Source organism: Chelonia mydas, chromosome 2, assembly GCF_015237465.2.
Source record: "Chelonia mydas isolate rCheMyd1 chromosome 2, rCheMyd1.pri.v2, whole genome shotgun sequence".
NCBI classification, from domain to species: domain Eukaryota; kingdom Metazoa; phylum Chordata; order Testudines; family Cheloniidae; genus Chelonia; species Chelonia mydas.
The window spans coordinates 131,176,915-131,195,139 of record NC_057850.1 but is presented as its reverse complement, the minus strand read 5'-3'; the positions used below and the strand labels follow the sequence as shown (position 1 = coordinate 131,195,139).

At 40.7% G+C, this 18,225-nt stretch overlaps 1 protein-coding gene and 1 long non-coding RNA gene across 2 annotated transcripts in view; both read left to right on the top strand.

The window, feature by feature from the left end:
* BASP1 (brain abundant membrane attached signal protein 1) overlaps positions 1 to 18,225 on the top strand; it is an 82,413-nt gene that overhangs the window by 8,071 nt on the left and 56,117 nt on the right. The window lies entirely within an intron of this gene.
* LOC122464583 lies at positions 840 to 16,781 on the top strand. Its single transcript, XR_006288759.1, has 3 exons — positions 840 to 1,079; positions 16,087 to 16,098; positions 16,769 to 16,781. It is a non-coding gene; the product is annotated as an uncharacterized LOC122464583 (long non-coding RNA).

Sequence of the window (18,225 nt, the reverse complement as noted above, 5' to 3'; positions counted from 1 at the left end):
GGGGTCAGACCTTACAGAAACTTGCGATCTCCGGGCTAGCTCGTCAACTGCGGGAGCGATGGAGTAAAATCCTCTCCGTTCTCTTGAGAAACGAGTGGGCTTTAAAGGCCAGACCTGGTCCTTAGCTTGTTAATGGAATACACGACTGGTTAGAGCTCTCCCCATTTCCCCGGGATGCCCCCTCACGCCGGGCTTCTTTACTCTCCTCCGGAAAAGGTGACACTCGAGGCAGGCAGCCCAGCTTGCAACTGAACGGACCCATCGCGGCTCCCAACATCACCATGCAACCTCCCGCGAAGGTTTGCCGAGCTGCGCCTAACTTTAGGAGTCCGCTGATCGGCGTGTGCCCCTGCGAGCTGCTGGCCGGTCTGCCGCACAAGCGCAGGGGGGAAGGCTCTTCTGTTGATGTCTCCAAGATGTAAATCCTGTGTTGGAAGTGGCGTGGGAGCTGCTGCTGGAAAGGAACAGCTTCGCCTCCTCGCAAAGGGCACCTGCCTCCCACCTTTTCTCTCTCTCTCTCTCTCTGTCCCTCTCGAGAGGGAGACGGGCTGTTAGAGATGTCTTTGGGCAGGAGGAATGGTTCCTCGGATCCAAACAACCCACCGCCGGGATCCTTTCTGGGATCCTATAATTTTACACGAAAAAGAGGGTTATGCACCTTCCCAACAAATCCTCCTCTAGCGTGCAAGCCTATATTTAAAACCTTGGGTCAGTGCGCCCCCTACGTGTGAGCGTGGGCAAGCACCTCGCCTGCCTACGAGCTTCTTAAATAAATAAATAAATAAATGAGAGTGCGTGTGGCTTTTGAACTGCCCACAGACTGTCACAGAGAGAGAGAGGGGGGTGGGGTGGGGTGGGGTGGGGGAGAGAGAGAGAGAGAGAAATGCAGAGGCAGCAGCAGTAGCAGCGGCGGCGGCATTGCTCCAACAAGCACTAGTCACTCCAGTCCCAGCAAGCGAGCAGGGGAGAGCCACACACCAACTCAGCCCAAGCCAAGCGGCGCTAGGCTACCTAGGACTCTCCCTGTGACACCAGAGCACACAAACACACACAAGGGGAGAGAGGAAAATATAAAAAAGGTAAGAAGCAGCGTCTCACTTATGCCATTTCCGTGGAAGACACCACGAGCTTTGCATTTGATTCTTTTCTGTCTAGATCTGTCTCAAATGTGGGGAAAGGATTTATTTTTTTTAAACCGCTCCAGTGGAGAAAGAATAGCAGATTGGGAGGTGCTTTAACACCCGTCTCTTATCAGGCACGCCGTGAAGGGTTCTATTCCTCGAAAGGGAGAGAACGTATGAATTCATGTGAGGCTCAAAAATGGATTAAAATCCAGTCCTTACTTTGAAATGCCTGTTACCACGCTTTGGGGTGTGTGTGTGTGTGAGAGAGAGAGGGTGGGGGAACAGGGTGTTTGTAATACTGCGTAATTTTTAGTGACTTGAATTTTCTCAGGAAGGTTGCTTTAAACAACACCGCTCCAAACCTACTCATGAAATGAAGCACATAGAGAAGAAAATGAATCCATGTTAAGAACATGGAGGGGAGGAGGCGAGGAGACACCATAGCGAGATAACATATAGCTGATACTAGGGCAATGTCCTAGATTTGGAAGGATGGTTTTCTATTTTACCTGTGGGGCATTTTGGCTTTTGGAATAGGACGAGATAGGGAATGTGTTTGATTAAAATATAAATCTTGACGCAAACCCTCACTAACTGGGAGCTAAATCCTTTTAAATGGAAGCTCAGCCAGTTAGCCTATTGTAGCTTTTAACAATGTGATTGTTCTTGATTAGGCACTAAAAGAGCTTGCTTATTGCTTTAACAATCACGAGTGTGCTTGAAAATGACAGCATACGCGGCAACAATTTTAATCCCCAGACTTGTCAATGCTTTATGCAAATTTTTGGAGGTTTAGCAGCGTTAGTTCTGTCTGGGCTGCAGCTAACAAACCAGACGTGTCCCCCGCGCCCAACCCTGCTCTCCTAATGCAGCCTATATTTCAATAAATGTGCATGCATATGCATCGAATGCTTTCTCTGTACTCCAACAGACCTTTTATTCCCCCCAATCAAGGCTACATGTCCATGTAATTTTTTTTGCCTTATTCTCTCTCTCTCCATCAACCCCTTATGATGCAGGGAAGGATCACCTCACCTCATACACAATATGTATTTACAATGAGGGACTCTCTCGCAACTAAGTTACAGATGTCTTTATTGTGTTTTTAGGGACTAATACCAACACACACACACACAACCCGTCTACCACATCAGGTGGGTGTGAATAAACTCCATGGTATTGGTTGTCTTTGCTAACAGAGCAATACTGCAGTCAAAATGAATGAAATTGTACTGTAATTACCTATTCCTTTGTCTTTGCCTCACGCATGCGCCAGAGAGCAGGGTGTGGAGAGAGGGACAAGTCAGAAAGATCTCTCCATCATTAATCAAGCTCATATCAGAATCAATGGAACAAAGGCATTCAGAGATGTTGCAATATACACAAGGAAGCCAGGATGTTTGTAGATTTAATCCCCAGGACATTCCTCTCCCACGAGCTCAAATAATGTTTTAAATAGCATAATATTTTGCTAGGATCTTAATTTTTTCTTATTGGAGAATTTAAAGAGGGAATAAATCACACACCCCTCCAATTCCATGTAATTTTTTTTATCCTGGTAACTACGCCATTGTTATACGAAGGAGAATTTTACTGGTTTATTTTTTTAATGGTACTAAACCTATGTTTTCGGTGGGGGCAACCTTCTCGCCTCCCAAATTTTGATCGAGAAAAAGTGACCATGAAAAATGAGGTTGCGGGTTTTGCAGAATTAGCTATCCTTGCATTGTAAACCTTCTAGCAAAATGGCCTTTCGAGGTCTGTGCTGCAAATGGGGTAACCCTATTCGGCTGGCCTGTCTCTCCCATTATTCAGTTTCTTGTGGGAACTGCTGTCTGGCCAGCTCGTAGACAAAGGGGTATTATATAGCAACTCTAATGAGGCAGATCCATTTGTGAGTGAGTCCTCGTGGCTGAAGACGATTAAGTGGGTTTAATTTATCTACTGCAGTTAAATTCCATGTTAACCATCTTGTTTAAAAAAAAAAAAAAAAGAAGAAGAAGCAGCAGCCATGCTGCGGGGGCGGGGGACCCTTGCTGTGACAGATCCTACCAAGACTCCATCAAGAGCGAGACTCTCATGGTTTTTAAGGCCGTCTCCTCAAGCACCTCCCTCTGTTTTACTGAGATTTTTATGAGACATTTTCCTCTCATTCAGATTGTCGCGTCTTGACATCTGATCTGGTATTTCTCTTTCCCGTCTCCTCAGAACACGCTCTGGTCAAGGATGGTGATGTAGGCTATGATTGTTTCCTGGTGGAAAACTCTTGGAGGTGGTGCAGATCTTGTAGGCTTTGCAAATTACGACTCTTTTAGGCGACGTGTCTCCCCAGCCACAGAGCGAGAGGATCTGTATGATTAGCTTCTGCCAAAACGAGTTCGTTGTAGGCGACCCCCGTCCCCAAGCCGTGGTCGTTCACCAAACCCGATCTTGGCTGTGGCTTTTGTTACCTCTCCTCCAACCTCGCTTATGAGCATTGGCTGGAATGGAAATCTCACATTCCCAGCCCTCTTGTCCCCAGTGGATGATTACTTCGTACTCTTTTAATACTCTCATTAAGGGCACTGGTGTGTGGGGCGCGGGGGCAGAGGCACTGGCCATTATCAGAGCCTTTGAATTTGAGGGGAGCCTGTGTACGCCTTGGCGGAGGGACGCATGCCGGACACACTACCTACAGGGCTGAACAGACTTCAGACACGCAGACGATTTTTAAGCACAACTGCTCCCCCCCCCCCATCCCCTCCAAGAAAAGTCTCGCAGGAGAAGCAGCAGGAGGCTGGGTGCGGGGAGCTGTGTCGGCGAGGCTGCCGCGTCAGCTGCAGAGATGGAGTTTCCAGGAGAAGTACCTCTACCAGCAGCCTCTGTCAATTGGTTCTGGTGCTTAATATAGAGTGGGAGGAGGAGGGAGGAAAATACAATAATAATAATGAATTAATACAACTGGCTTTCAAAGGAGCTGGGAATAGGGAGGGAGAAAAGGAACAAAGGTTCTTGCGTTTCCTGTCTCTCCATGGTTTCGTACAGAACTGGAACTTCCTATCAAGGAGATGCTTGACGTTATGATCTTCCTCCCTGCTGGATTAGGGAACGAGCAGTGTGTGTCGGTTTCAGAGGGAGAATGTTAGCTACATTCCATGGTCTGGGGGAAAAACCAAACACACACCCCACCATGCAGAGATGGGAAAATCATGGTGGTTCCTTCTCTTGGTGTGCGTTAATGTATAAAACAGCTGATTGTGTAATTCAGAGAATTTGTTAGTACATTGCTGCTGGAATTGCACACCACACAGCATTTTTGTATCTAGCTGAACCCCTGAGAATATCATAATTTAATCCCATTACAATAAAATCTAGGCTAAAACATGAGACTATTCAGTTCTGTATTTTGTGTGCAGTATTTTTTTTTTGCTTTTGCTTGTTTTCCTAGGGGTTTAAAAGTGTTTTGTTTAAACAATGTGCCAACAAATAAGTTAAGTGATATGTTATCCCTGTTAACTATTTCTGAAATGAAGCTTTCAGTTTTTATCCTCCCCCACACCTTGAAAATGTAACTCTGAAATTACATAAGGAGCGAATTTTGAACCTTCCTAAATCTCTATGAAAATATTTGTGTATATCACCTTTAAACATGAAGCTACTGGAATAAATTGTAGTATCCAACTAATGCTTCATGTATTTGTCCTGTCTTCCATTTGTGGATTTTCCCCAAATACAACTAGCCCTGAAATCTTGCAACAGAGTGTTCTGCATGCTGGACAACGTTTAGTCTGAAAAATACTGTTCTGTGACTGTAAAACAGCCATTTTTATTGGCCACATCTTTACTGAAAACACCAGTATTACAAAAACCTTTCCGCAGAACTTCCCCATCTCAATTTATCTTTGTCTTTAGCAAGATTACTTCCGGCTTAGTGGCTAAATCAGCTGATGAAACAGTTATCAACTATTTATACAGTTAAGACTAACATACCCTAATCAAATTTGCATTTCATAGGTGCAGTGTAGATGTGTAGGACATCTTTTGATCAGGGTAGTTTCATTGCTCTTTGGATGCTGAGTCTTTTGACTTACTTAGAATATTTGTTCTCGTATCCAGTCTTATTGCAGATGTATGTATGTTTGTATATATTTATAGGCATTAATAAATATGCATTAGTAAATTAAATAATGTGTGAGAAGTAAAATCTAAAAATGAACTGCAGCACCAAATGGCTTAGATTCTTTAATGTACTGGAGACTACTCTGGTAACTGATGCAATGATCTTGGCTTTACTGGTCTTATCAGACAAGATTCCTTGAGATATACAGAATGCTAGTTGCTCAGGTTTATTAGAAACATCAGTGTTCATATTACATAATTAATCAGGAAAGCTATATTTTGAAGAAGAGTTAAGACAGGCTCCTAAATCCATATTCGTTCTTGGGCATCCATTTGGCTTTGGGAAGCTGGATCTTGGCTTAGGTCTCTAGTTACTACTGTAATTACTTCTATACATTCTAAATCTAAAGGCTAGATCTTAGTTTTCCAAGCAGGAAAATGGCCGTACTAATTGTTCAAATACAAAGAAGTGATGACTACCTAGTTTTTTCAAGGTCGTTCTGTCTTCCCTTCCCTGCACAAAGAAGAGAGAGAGGAGGACCATAAAGGACCAAGACAGTTCCAAAGTGTAGATGTGTTGAAATAGTTTCTTCCTTGACCAGAGTTTGAGAAACAGAATAAGGGGGAGACTCTGACAAGGAATAAGCCAACAAATCAGTGTGAATACGAGTGAGCCAACAACCAGAGAAGTCAAAGAAGTAATTCCTGAAAGCATTAAAGCCCTGAAAATAGAAACCATATGCAACATAATGGAAGCTTAATGAATTAGGAAATACTTTCAAGACAAAATATTTAAAATGTTTCTTATGGAGAATGAAAAGAACTTAAGATTCATCTCTAGCCTACAGCATTTTAGCATCTTGCTAATCATAACTTTCTGGTTCAAAATAGTGATGCCAACTAAGCATCTTATTTCAAAATGGAGAAATTTGGTTAGTACAAACATGTAGATGTTGGCTTTCTGATGTAAAACTCATAACAATTTTTAAAATGGAAACTGATTATATTTGGAAAATGTGTCTCTATTCATATATTTGTCTAATAGTGTGATTTGGTAGATTTTGAGAATTGCCCCCTTCCCCAGGACTTCTATTAAAAAAAATTTTTTTTTCAGCACATCAGTAGATATAATTTTCAATATCTGACATAGTCAGAATTTGCCTGAGAGCAAGACGTGTAGTAATTCCTACCTCAAATATGATTTAATGGACTTTAATTCTTGGGAAACAGTTTTAATAACAAAATCCTTCTGACTTAGATTGGCCTTCTTATCTAAGTACTGTCTTTTAATCTGTTTGGTACGCTGCTCTGTAAAATGGATCTAGTTAGCTTGCTTACATATATTATCCAACTTTCTTCTAGGCTGCAGACTGCTGTGTACCCTCACCATAACTGAAAGCCATATGGCACTATCACTTATATGCTACATAGTTTGAACTTTAAGCTGGAAACATAAGTGTCACATGGTTTATGTGAGACTATTCTGCTGATCCTGGGATTTTTCATCTTAGTTGTGTCCACCACATAGGAAGTTGGATATCCTTTTGTAACTAACTCTATGTAATTGTAACTAACTCTCTGTGAATTTCTCCTCTAGCTATTTAGAGAACAGCACCCATTTGGTGCTGCATACCATGGGCTCTGGCCAAGGGAGTTTCAATATTAATTAATTATAGGCACAATCTCAAGGGACTCAGCGCTAACACTGAAACTTTTAAATGTATAGGATAATCAGATTTTCACCTCCCCTCTTCCCTCATTCTACAGGTATTTCATTACAGAATAATTACTGATAATGTGTTAGAATAACAACTATAGTGACTTTACTTGCTCTGAATAGAAGGTACTATAATGCTGCATTGAACCATGACTCTCAACTACTGGCAAAAGTCAAGTGGCTACAATATAAATCCTGTAAAGCTTCCTTAACAAGGATCCATTTTAATGGCAAAAACATGTGCCATCAGCACTAAGGGAAAAATAGAAGTTGCCTTATGTGAAAATAGTAAATTCAGTGACTGATATCCAAGTTACATTTAGGTAAACCGTAAAATACTCAAAGGGAGGACTCTTCTGGTTGCGTAAGGCCTTATACTTTCACAGAAAATTCTAAATTGACAGATGTAACTCTTCGTTTTATTTAATTGGTGCCTTGATGAAAATGTAGAAATAGGGGCCTGTGTTCAACATTATATGTTGGAATTACTGACCAGTTTAGAATCAAATTAGTGTTCAAATAGCAAGGTGCAATATGTGATCGCCTTCTAGACAAAGCTAAAATGGCTACAGGGGCACAGAGGGGAAACAAAACAAATCTACAGACACAACAGACTAGCGATAACAGGGCTGCTACACATCTCTCCTTAGTATCGGACTACTTAGTAAATATGCAGAATGTGATCATCAACTGGGAGGTAGAAGTGCAGAGCATTACGAATGGGTAGCCAGCATGTCAGAGACTGAAACCAAATTGCAGCACCCAGATCCACCTCATCTGTCCCAGATACCCAGGAGTGCAAGAGGCATACTTTTTCAAACTCTGAGATATAATAACACTTCCTCAAAGCAGAGAAGTGTATAATTGTGGGAGAAAGCACGATAGTATAGAGTAAATTGCTACTGAACTGGCAATGGACATTCACCAATGGAGAGAGGACAAAGCCCCATTCACTATTGTTATTAAGGGGTTTACTGGGCAAATGCTTGATGTACTGAGGAATTGCCCACAAATACCTCAAAGCAATTTTTTTTGTTTTTGTTTTGTTGACAGGAAAATGTATGCAACTATTGCCAAATGTGTGTGTTAGTTGATTACTGCTGTGAGTGACTTATTTACTTCATGCTTGTTCTGAGGGGAGCAAAATTACACTGGATAGGGAGGAAGGACAGAATGTGCAGAGGGGAAAGCAGTCCTTCTGGTATTCTTGCCTTTTCCTAATGTGACTGAGGTAAATGGGGACGACCTAGTTAATAGATGCTCTAACAGTATGGCTCTTGTGCAGACTGAAGCTGGCAGGGTAGGGCCATCCTACTTAGAGCAGCATCAGTTCTGTGCACGCACTCAGATCAGAGTAGGTATGGCCCATGCTGTCACGGCTGGGAATATGTGCCTGGCTGGGCATGGGCTACAGTTTCCTGTGGATCTCTGCTTTTTCTCTTTTTCTTCATGTCTGCCAGCTTACTGGGACGCATTTTCTGTTTTGCTTCAAAGACTGGAAATAAAGATCCTGTATCTTTATACAGCTACTTAGTCTCTACCATAATCTAAGAGGGAGGATGGAGATGGGAGCATGCTGCTGACTAATCATTTGCAGTGTGCATGCAGTAACTTTGGCCGGGACTGTCCTTTCATGGATTTCTTCACTACCAATGCTGAAAGGGTGGTGATGTGGTGTAGTGCTGCCTTGTGGCATTCTCTCTTTCCCTGGCACATTGCAGAAGCCCTTCTATGATTCTGCGCAGAAGCTGCTTGACTAGGTTTGTGGAGAGAGGTCTTGGGGCAGTAAAGAGCAGGTCACTGGTCACATTCCATGTTCTCTTTGGACTGGCTAGATTTTGGGGTCAGATTCAATGCAACTGTTAATAGCATTAACACTCTCTGCATCCCCTCCATGGGTTCTACTGAGCACCTTCGGGGGGCCCAGCCAATGGCAGCATGGCACTTCCAGAGCCATGTTGCCGGAATGAAGAGCGTGCAGCTGAGCAGCTTGGAGATACTAGTTATCCATGTAGATGACCTATCTCTATGGATCTGGTATTGTCCTTCCTGTGGATATGAGAGTCTGGGCGGCCTGGTCCCCTTCTCACTCCACATGCCTACCTCGAGAAAGATTTCTTCCATATTTATTAAAGGGGCAATTTACAGTATAGAGATCTCAGTAGGCTCACCCACAAACAACCTGGAATGTAGCTTGTGTGAATACATTACTTTACTTGTTTAATTAATTCTTATGTAGAGGGCCTTCCTGTAAATGCTATCTCTTGCTTCTTAGGATGCTGGAGTTGAGGAACATCCTATCATCTCAGTATAGAAAGCTGGAAGATCCAATTTTAAGCCCAACTGCCCCACCTTAATTGCAGGGTCCCAATGAACAATATATTTTCCAGAACTGATGTCAGTAATTGCTGGCAGGCCCAGTCAAGTATTGTAGTTCACTAGAAGGTGCTCAAGAGATTCTATTCATAGAATAAAAACGTAGTCATAGAATATCGGGTTGGAAGGGACCTCAGGAGGTCATTTAGTCTAACCCCCTGCTCAAAGCAGGGCCACTTGCCAATTTTTCCCCCAGATTCCCTAAATAGCCCCCTCAAAGATTGAACTCACTACCCTGGGTTTAGCAGGCCAATGCTCAAACCACTGAGCTATCCCCCCTCCCCGTAGAATTCATAGAACATTGAACAAAGTCACTAGAATAGCTCCAGAAAATGAACAGCACAGTAGCTTTTTTCATAGGCCTTTGAGTAATTATTAAGTCATTGAAAGTTCAGCTGTCAGTGCTGTTCTCTAGATGAGTCGGTCCCTGACAAACGCATATATAAACAAACTATTGATAGTTATGGAAAGAGAAGTGCAGAGTTCCTCATAGCAACTCAAACTTTGTTGAACAGTGTACAGTATTGACAGAGTCCTTTAAGGCATAACATCTAAAGCTCTTGTGGTGAAGGTCACTTCCCGCAGTTGGTAGCTTGTTTCCAAGTGCTCAAACATTGCTGCATAACATTTAAAGGTATTTCTTTGTGTGAACTTCTCTTGTAACAGTACTATAACCAAGCAATATAGTCAAGCACAAAAATCTCCAGGTATTTTTGTAAGGTCTCTCTTGTATAGCTGCTATAAGAGCATTGTGGAGTTAGACTTGGGCCCAAATGTTCCCCTCTGTTTGGAGCCAATATGTGGAAGCAGCTCAAAAGTTAGGGGGAAGGAAGTGGAGTGGAGTTTATATTACATGTTCCTCCACAGCTATTTGGGAATAAAGTTGGTTATGTGGGCCAACAAACTGAATAGCCCTCTAGTCATGCCCCCCAAAGGAAGAAAAAAATTTCCCCAAAGAACCTGAGTTCCTGTCCTTTTAGAGGATTGCAATCTAGAGGACCTCCAGGAAAGCAATACACTGGGGAACCATGGCAGCGTCTCCATAGGCTGATAATAGAATTGTTTCCTTCAGCAGCTTCCCCGAACTTTCTGTAAAAAGCTCTCTTTGGCATGAAAGCTCAGGCTTCCTCCTAGTTAAAGGATAACGTCTTAGGCAAAGTGTGTGCCAGTGTAAAGACATTTTTCATGCTTCAAAAAAAATTGTTCTGTGGTGATATGCCTTGGTCTTCCCACCCACCCAACTACCATAGACTTTGTGGCAGAATGGTGATGTTTTTGTACATATGAAGACCAATGAATTTTTATATAAAATATTCATTGGTCTTCAACAAAACCTAGGTGGCCATGACTTTTTAAAACATTTGAAAAGGCTGGGTGGTTAATCTTGGAGTTACTACTAATAATAAAGAGCTTTATGAAGTCTCTAGCAACTATACATTCTTCAGGAATGTGTACCCTGCTCTCTAAACTTCATAAAACTAAGTAGCTCTTGTTTAAGGAGCTTACAGCAGACATTTTATCAACATGCCCAACAGCAGCTGTGAAAGAAACTGATTGCCTCTGAGTGGTAAGGTTGTAAGTTTGCAGGCCTTGCTGGCTGAGCTTACAATGCCTGCTGGTGCAGCCCATCCTGTGGCTCCCTGTGCAAGGTGCTGATCGCCACGGATGTTACAAGGTACTCTGATTTCATCGATGGCGTTCCTTCCCAAAGTCTACATACACCATAGTGACCACGAGAGTAAGGCGAATAACTGATTTTTTTCAAGTTTGTTGGCAATTTCAAAAAATCCAAAAACAATTTGTTCTGGGACAGACTGAATACAAACGTTTTGAAAATTTTTGGCAAATTGAAAAGTTGAGAAATTCATTTTGTGTTTGAAAAAAACTTGTTCAGCTCAAAATGAAAACTTTTAAGCTTCTTTTTTTTTTTTTAAAAAACTTTAAAAAAAATTAAACCAAAATTCAGAATGAAAAGTTGTTTCATACCAAAAATCAAAATGTGTTTAGTTTTGAAAATGTGAAAGTGAAAAATAATTGGATTTTTTTTTAAATGAACAATTCTGTGAAACTTAAATGAATTCATGAAATATTTAATATCACCAAACCTGCTTTAAAAAAAAAATTTTTTGCTAAGTAAAAATCTGTCTGGCTCCGTTGACCACTTCAGAGTTCTTTCAACGCTTGCAGAGCTGGGCTTGTGGAGCTTTTCCTGTTCATTTGACGCACTTGCTACAAATGAAAGAACCACATGTGCCAAAATAGGCTCAAGTTTTACTGTCTCCCCACCAGGGTTGGAAGGAGGAGACGGCAGCCAGCGGTTGTGTAGAATGTAATAAGATGTTGTTGTTTATAGTAAACAAAATGGATAGCTTTTCTTGTCTAACATTAATATACTTGTATCTCCATGTGACAGGCAGGGATATGGGATGAGAGCTGTTAGTTTATGGAACGTTAATTCTTAACCTTAATTTCATTTCCATTCTAAACTCTAAGCAAGAGTTGTTAGATCATAGTATGAAAGCGTGTGAGCGTAACTTCTAACTCAAAATTCTCTAGGTTATGATATTGTCAACTTAAATGCTTTAAATTCCATTTAAGAGCAAGCTAACACTTCTAACAAAATGTAGAAATCTTTCACCCCTTCAATCAGCATAAAAGTTTCTGTATCTCTAACTTTTAGAATTTGAGGACATGTTAATTGTGGGTAATCCTTACGGGTTGAAGATGTTCAGGGAGCAGCATTTTGATTTTTTTTCCCTTCCCTTACTAAAACTAATTTTGGTTTTTAAGGGTAACTGGCTCATGCCTCAATGAAGAGCTGTGTGTGGTGGCTTGCCTATACCGACACTTTCTAATTGCCAAAACAATCAGACCTCTGTGATTCTTGTGGTGTATTAAACAAATCTCTGAATTAATGCAATTAAACTATATCACAGTGAATGGCAATTGCCTTCCAAAGTGCCTGTGTAGTGGGAACCGACATCATATTACAATGGGTGTGGGTTGTTTGGCAAGCTTGTTCAGGGTGGCTATTAGGTAAGGGGATCCATCCTGTTTGCCTTATATTGCTTGCACTAAACCAGGTAGTACACTTTCTTTGGATTTGTTTTAACTGCTTGAAACTGCCATCATGCCTGATTAGAGTACAGCATCTATAGATTATGGGTGACATTCGCATGACTGCTATGAGAATTCGTTATGAATGCTGTCTAGACAAATGCCGTGCTTGGGCCAAATTAATTCATGATGTCAAACTTCTACAGTAAACATTTCCCAGCTACTTCTGATTGAGATAAATAAACTGAAGATAGAAGGCGAAATTTTGATTTCAGTTACAATCTTGCAGCCATGTTGGCTTCAATGCGATTGTTCCCAAGCATAGCACTTGGTCCAGCATGCTTGGCATTGTCTGCTGTGGTAAATAAGAGGGTCAGTAGCAATGTTGATTTGAATACTTGCATCATATAGTAAACCTGATGGTTAACAATTAAAAAAGAAATACTGTAAATGCTCTGGCAAACTTTAATTAAACCAGCTTTGTGATTCTGGTCCCTGATTTAATTAGCTGGGGAGGCAGTTAAATATAATCGTGTGATTCTGGACTACTTTTAACTGGCTCCCCAGCTAGTTAAATCCATCTGCAGTTCCTAAGAGACTAAGTTGTCAACGTTAAATATCAAGGTTTAGAACACTTCCTAGCTAATTTTACTGCACGTTTGCCAGAAATACAAGTGTGTCACTTTTATCTTAAATATTGTTCTGTTTTTAATAATAAAAAGAACAATTTGCATCTAGCACTTCTTGTAAAAGTACTTTACAAAAGTTGGTAGGTATTTTCCCCTGTTCTCTGGGTGGAGAAACTGGCAAATAATTGTATTGCCAATTACTGACTGATATTATGGCTTCTATCATTTGAGAGTATGCATGCAGCCTTAAGACTTCCTAGTGTGGGCTCTGCGCAGAACAGGTTAAGCTCCAAATCTGAGGTACATTCTGTTCCCCTCCCACATTCAATTTAATCAAATGTAACTGATTAATACGGGATGTAAGGCAGTGCGAAAGGTAGAGAGTAATTTGTGAGAGAGTTCAAGTAATTCAAAATTATCTTTAAATTTGATTTATAAACTCTCTTGGTGGGATACAGACATTCCCCTGTGATGGCCCAGAAACTCTGCTTTGCTGGCCGCTGTTTGCACCACCAGGAAAGTGCAAAGGGATCTTAAACCTGTCCAAAATGAGCAGCGGAGGATTCCTCTGGCTTGTTTTTGCTATTTAATATTCCAAATGTGTTAGTTACTTGTGATGGGTCACAAGCCACATGAAACAGAAATGTTGTCCTAATGCATGAGCATGCAGATGTGTCTGATGCAAACACACGAGTGACTTTGTTGTTTGAGAACTTTTGAGTTATCATCTTGCTCTAATGTTCACAGAACTTCAGGCACAACTGAAGAAAGCGTGGGGGAAGCAAATTAACTTTACAAACTGAATGACCATTGGTAAAATTTTCAAAAGTTCCTGAGGCACTTAGGCCCCTAAGTCTCATTTCAAGTCTATGGAACTTAGTGTCTGAAGTCACTTAAGTACCGTTGAAAATTTTTACACCATCATACATTGGACCCCAAAATGAAGTCTAGTATTGTACACATGTGCAGTGTTGACTTGAAAGGGCAACAGTAGCGTACACTGTAGCCTAATCTATAGGCTGCGGAAATGTATTCTTGGGATGGTCCATAGAGCAACAAGAGAATTAAATGATGCACAAAGATTTGGAACACATGGTTGGTCAAAATTAATAGTGTCCTAAGAATAGCTTTGAAGATTGAGCCTTGTACAGGTTTTGGCCAAGACTAAAGAAATCCCCCGTTTGTGTTTTTAAATTGTTTGAATAGGCTCAATGCTGGGCAAAACAAACCCCATCGCACAGTCTTGTTTTCTGTGCAGGTAAATGGCTGAAGTGGGTGGGTGAGATTCTGTGGCCTGCATTGTGCAGGAGGTCAGACTAGATGATCATAATGGTCCCTTCTGACCTTAATATCTATGTGTCTATGTATCTAAGTGATATTCCCAGTTGCATACCACAGGCTAACCAGGTTGCAGCTGCACAGCACTACACAGTTGACACAAATTCAGAATTTTTTGTCCCTGAAGTAGACCTGATATTTATTTAACTTCCATACCTGCCTTTGTTTGCTTACTGGAAATTTGCAGCATGCTCTTAAATATTTACAGGATTCACATGGTGTAAGAAAGACAAGATTCTTGTGGATTTGCCAATGTCTTAGTTTCACTGGAGGTGGGAAGTGTTCACCTATATGCTAGTTTCTAACAATGAAAATATTAAGCTGTGTCTAGTCTCTGACCCATGCACAAAAGAGCTGTGATAGAATTACTTCCATTATATTAGGGCTACTAATTTGACTGTAAAGATTGCATTTAGATCCATATGTATGTGTGTCTGGGGCCGGGGGAGAGAAATAGAAGACGCTATGGGCTTGACCCTGATCTTATTTATGCCATTGTAAATCAGAACTATTTCCATTGAAGCCAGTTGAGTTACACCAGTATAAACAAGTGCAAATAAAATCAAAATAAGGTCTCGCAGCTACAGTTGAATTTCGGATGAATGGAAAGAAACTGTCTGAAATGGTCACTGGGCATGCTCAGTACTGATATGATGAGTACAAAATATATTCGTTTGTTTGTTTGTAACCACAATATACAGACACTTGCAATAAAGCTAAAGAAAAAGAAACTTGCTTATCTTCATCCAACACACTGACTCCTGTTCATCTTTCTCTTCTCCTCCTCCACAATATTTATTCTAATCTATTGACTCTATACACAAAAGGTTCCTACAATAACTTGTAGCAGGACAGTCTCTAGTAGGTTCAAATATACTAGCTCTGTTCATGGGCTTTCATTTATTCCAGTACACTAAATACAAAGTCAAAGAAAAACTAATAGAGTAGTCCAATACCGATTCCATTGAAGTTAGGGTCAAAAGTCTCATTGATGACAGCAGAAGGCTGGCTCCTTTTATCTCTAGAGGACACCCATCTGTAGCAATGCAATTACGTCAAGGGTTTCCTGCACCATGACCACACAGTCACTTCCTAGTATTAGAGTTGAAGGCTGATATAACGGGTATAAAGGGGCTGTATGGCACGCATAAACCCCTTCTCCTCAAATACCCCGGTGCAGGGGGCCTCTATACTAGGAACAGAGGTGATGGTGGTGTGTATTGAAGGAAGAGGAGTATATAGCAGGGGAGGAGCGGGTATGGGCAGGGTAATCCTGCATCCCTGCAATAGACTTCTGCACAGGGGCCATTGGAGCAGGGATGTGAGTTAGATTAGCCTCAGGGCTGCCCTAGCTTGCACCTGAGTTCAAGTCCTTCCTCCAGAGTGGGGATTCAAACCTGGGTTTTCCATATAGGGATGATAGGGTACAATGGGGGCACCATTTTGTGAATGCCAGGGGTTCCTAAATCTCCTTGTTAGTCCGGCACCTTTTTATTTAAAAGGGGGAAAAATGCCAAACAGAAAATTTTTCCCCAAACGCTTTGATTTGCTGAAATTCTGAAAATATTTGATTGCAGTTTCTCCTGCCATTTCACCCAACTCCCCACCTTCCACCCAACTTCCAGAACTGCCAGAAAACTGAAAAATGAGTTAGTAGCACAGTTCTAACAGCAGCCACCCATCTGTCCGTATGCTGGCCTGAGCAGTGGTGCAGCAAATGGTGTGGCCTGGGATGAACTGTCATAAGAAGTCCAATCAGGTTTTAGTAAGTGCTACTGGAGAGCTGTGGCACAAGCAACAGGAGTGTAGGATGAAGTGCTAAAAATGCTTGTCAGAATTTAATTCAGAGTTAACATGCCCTAGAAAATATCTGCATTTCCCCCCAAAGTATTATGTGAATGCTGAAGATTAAACTCCAGAGCTAAGCAGCACTGGTTTGTCATAGGAAACATCTGACCTGTATAACCCAGATATATTTGACATAATTGGTGTGCCCCTACCAAAGCCTTTTCTGCCAAGAGACAGGCCAATAAAAATAAACATGAACTTTAGAATCAACCCTGAAGTTTGTACTGAAGGATTAAAATGTACTTTCATCTGCAGCAGTCGAGAGGGAAAAATTGTCTCCACTTTCCAGCGTGATGTGACTAGCCACTTTCCACAGTTCCATCTTCGTGGGGGCTTTGGGATGCAAGGCCTTGAAACTTGCAATACTGCACAATCCTTAAGGGCTAATGAGTGCTGTTTGAGGATTTGTGGAAAACCAAAAGAGCCCAGCAGTACGAAAGCTTATGGAATAAGAGACATTGCCACAATGACTATACTGTGAATTATTTTAAAATTGAATAATTCTAGTGGGTATTTGGTGACTTCCCTTATAGCCCCAAGTCTTCCATACTTGTTCCCTAATTAAATTGGGGATTTTTGAGGGAGGCAAATTTGTGTAAAATCCCATTAACTGTTTTGAGTGCAGTAGTGATATAAAAATACTTATTTTAAATTTAACTATTTATTTAATTTTATTTATTTAATTTATTAACAGGGCTATATCCAAAAAAGCTTGAGATTTGAAACTTGGCAATGACAGTTTTAAAGGCTAATGGCTTTGCTTGGATTTGTAAATCAAATTCCTATCCAAGCATATATTTTCCCCACTCCCTCCTTCAAAAATACTATGAATGTTTGAAAATAGCAAGCTGAACACACTCAGAAGATGTTTTTCCAATAAAATCTGTAGGTGTATCCTTAACTATACTGTGTATGTTTAGCTAAGGACTTGATACTGGTTCAGTTTAAGTAAATGGCAAAACATGGGGTGAAGTCCTGCTCCACTTTCTGCCCGCCCCCCCAAAAAAAGTCTGTGGCCAGAATTTCACTCTGTTTCTAGAGCTTATAGGACTTTTTTTGGGGGGGTCTGTCGTTTAATTCTTTTTTGGACTCAGTGTTTTTTGAAAAATGTGACCTTAAAAAAATTAGAAAGCTTTTTATCAAAAACTTTCATTTCTTTTTTTTCCAAATTGGTGTTTAAAAAAATTAATCTTGAAAAGACTTTGTGATGTTTAGTGCATCTTCATTACATTGTGGAATTTTTGAAAAACATTTCACTTTAAAAAAAAACAAAACACAAACCCAAAACTTATTTTGCAAATTAAAACCAATAAATTAAAACTTTCAGTAAAAAAAGTTCTGTTACAAAGACTAACACAATGAAAATGACTTCAAAATATTTGCATTTTTTTTAGAAAGCTGTTTTGATCAGCTCTGCCATTGACTTACCAAGAGTGCACTGAGGTTTCAAAGACCAAATTTGTAAGAGTCAATTGATAACTTGTTTTAGAAGGTGAGGTATAGAGCTTGCTTATCTGCCGTAACTCTTGGTTTCCAATAGATACTGGCTTATTCAAAGTATAAAATATACTGCTTGATAAAACTAAACAAGATCAGTGATCAATAAATTAACATATTAAAATATTTGAATTAAAAAAAATCACTATCTTTGTGTGTCGTTACATAACAAACACAACATAGATGAACCAAATAATGTAACATACTCCTTAGTCTACATAAATCTGATTCGTTATGAAAGATTCCAAAACTTTTAATAAAGAAATGTCTGATCTTGCAAATATTGTTAAGCATAGGTCTTAGCAACAGGAGTAGTTTTGATTCACCCTGCTTAGAAGCATTTCTAGAATTGGTCCTAGATAAATTCAGGTATCCCACAGCCACCCTTAAAATAGCCATTTTGGTCCAGCAACATCATGCAAATCTCTCTCAGAAGAGAAGTGAAGAACATTAGCTAGGCAGGATGTAGTTACCTAAACTGAAGTCTGGCCATGGCACTGAGGCAATACTCCTACCCTTGTGAAATGTTCTACTCTGTTAT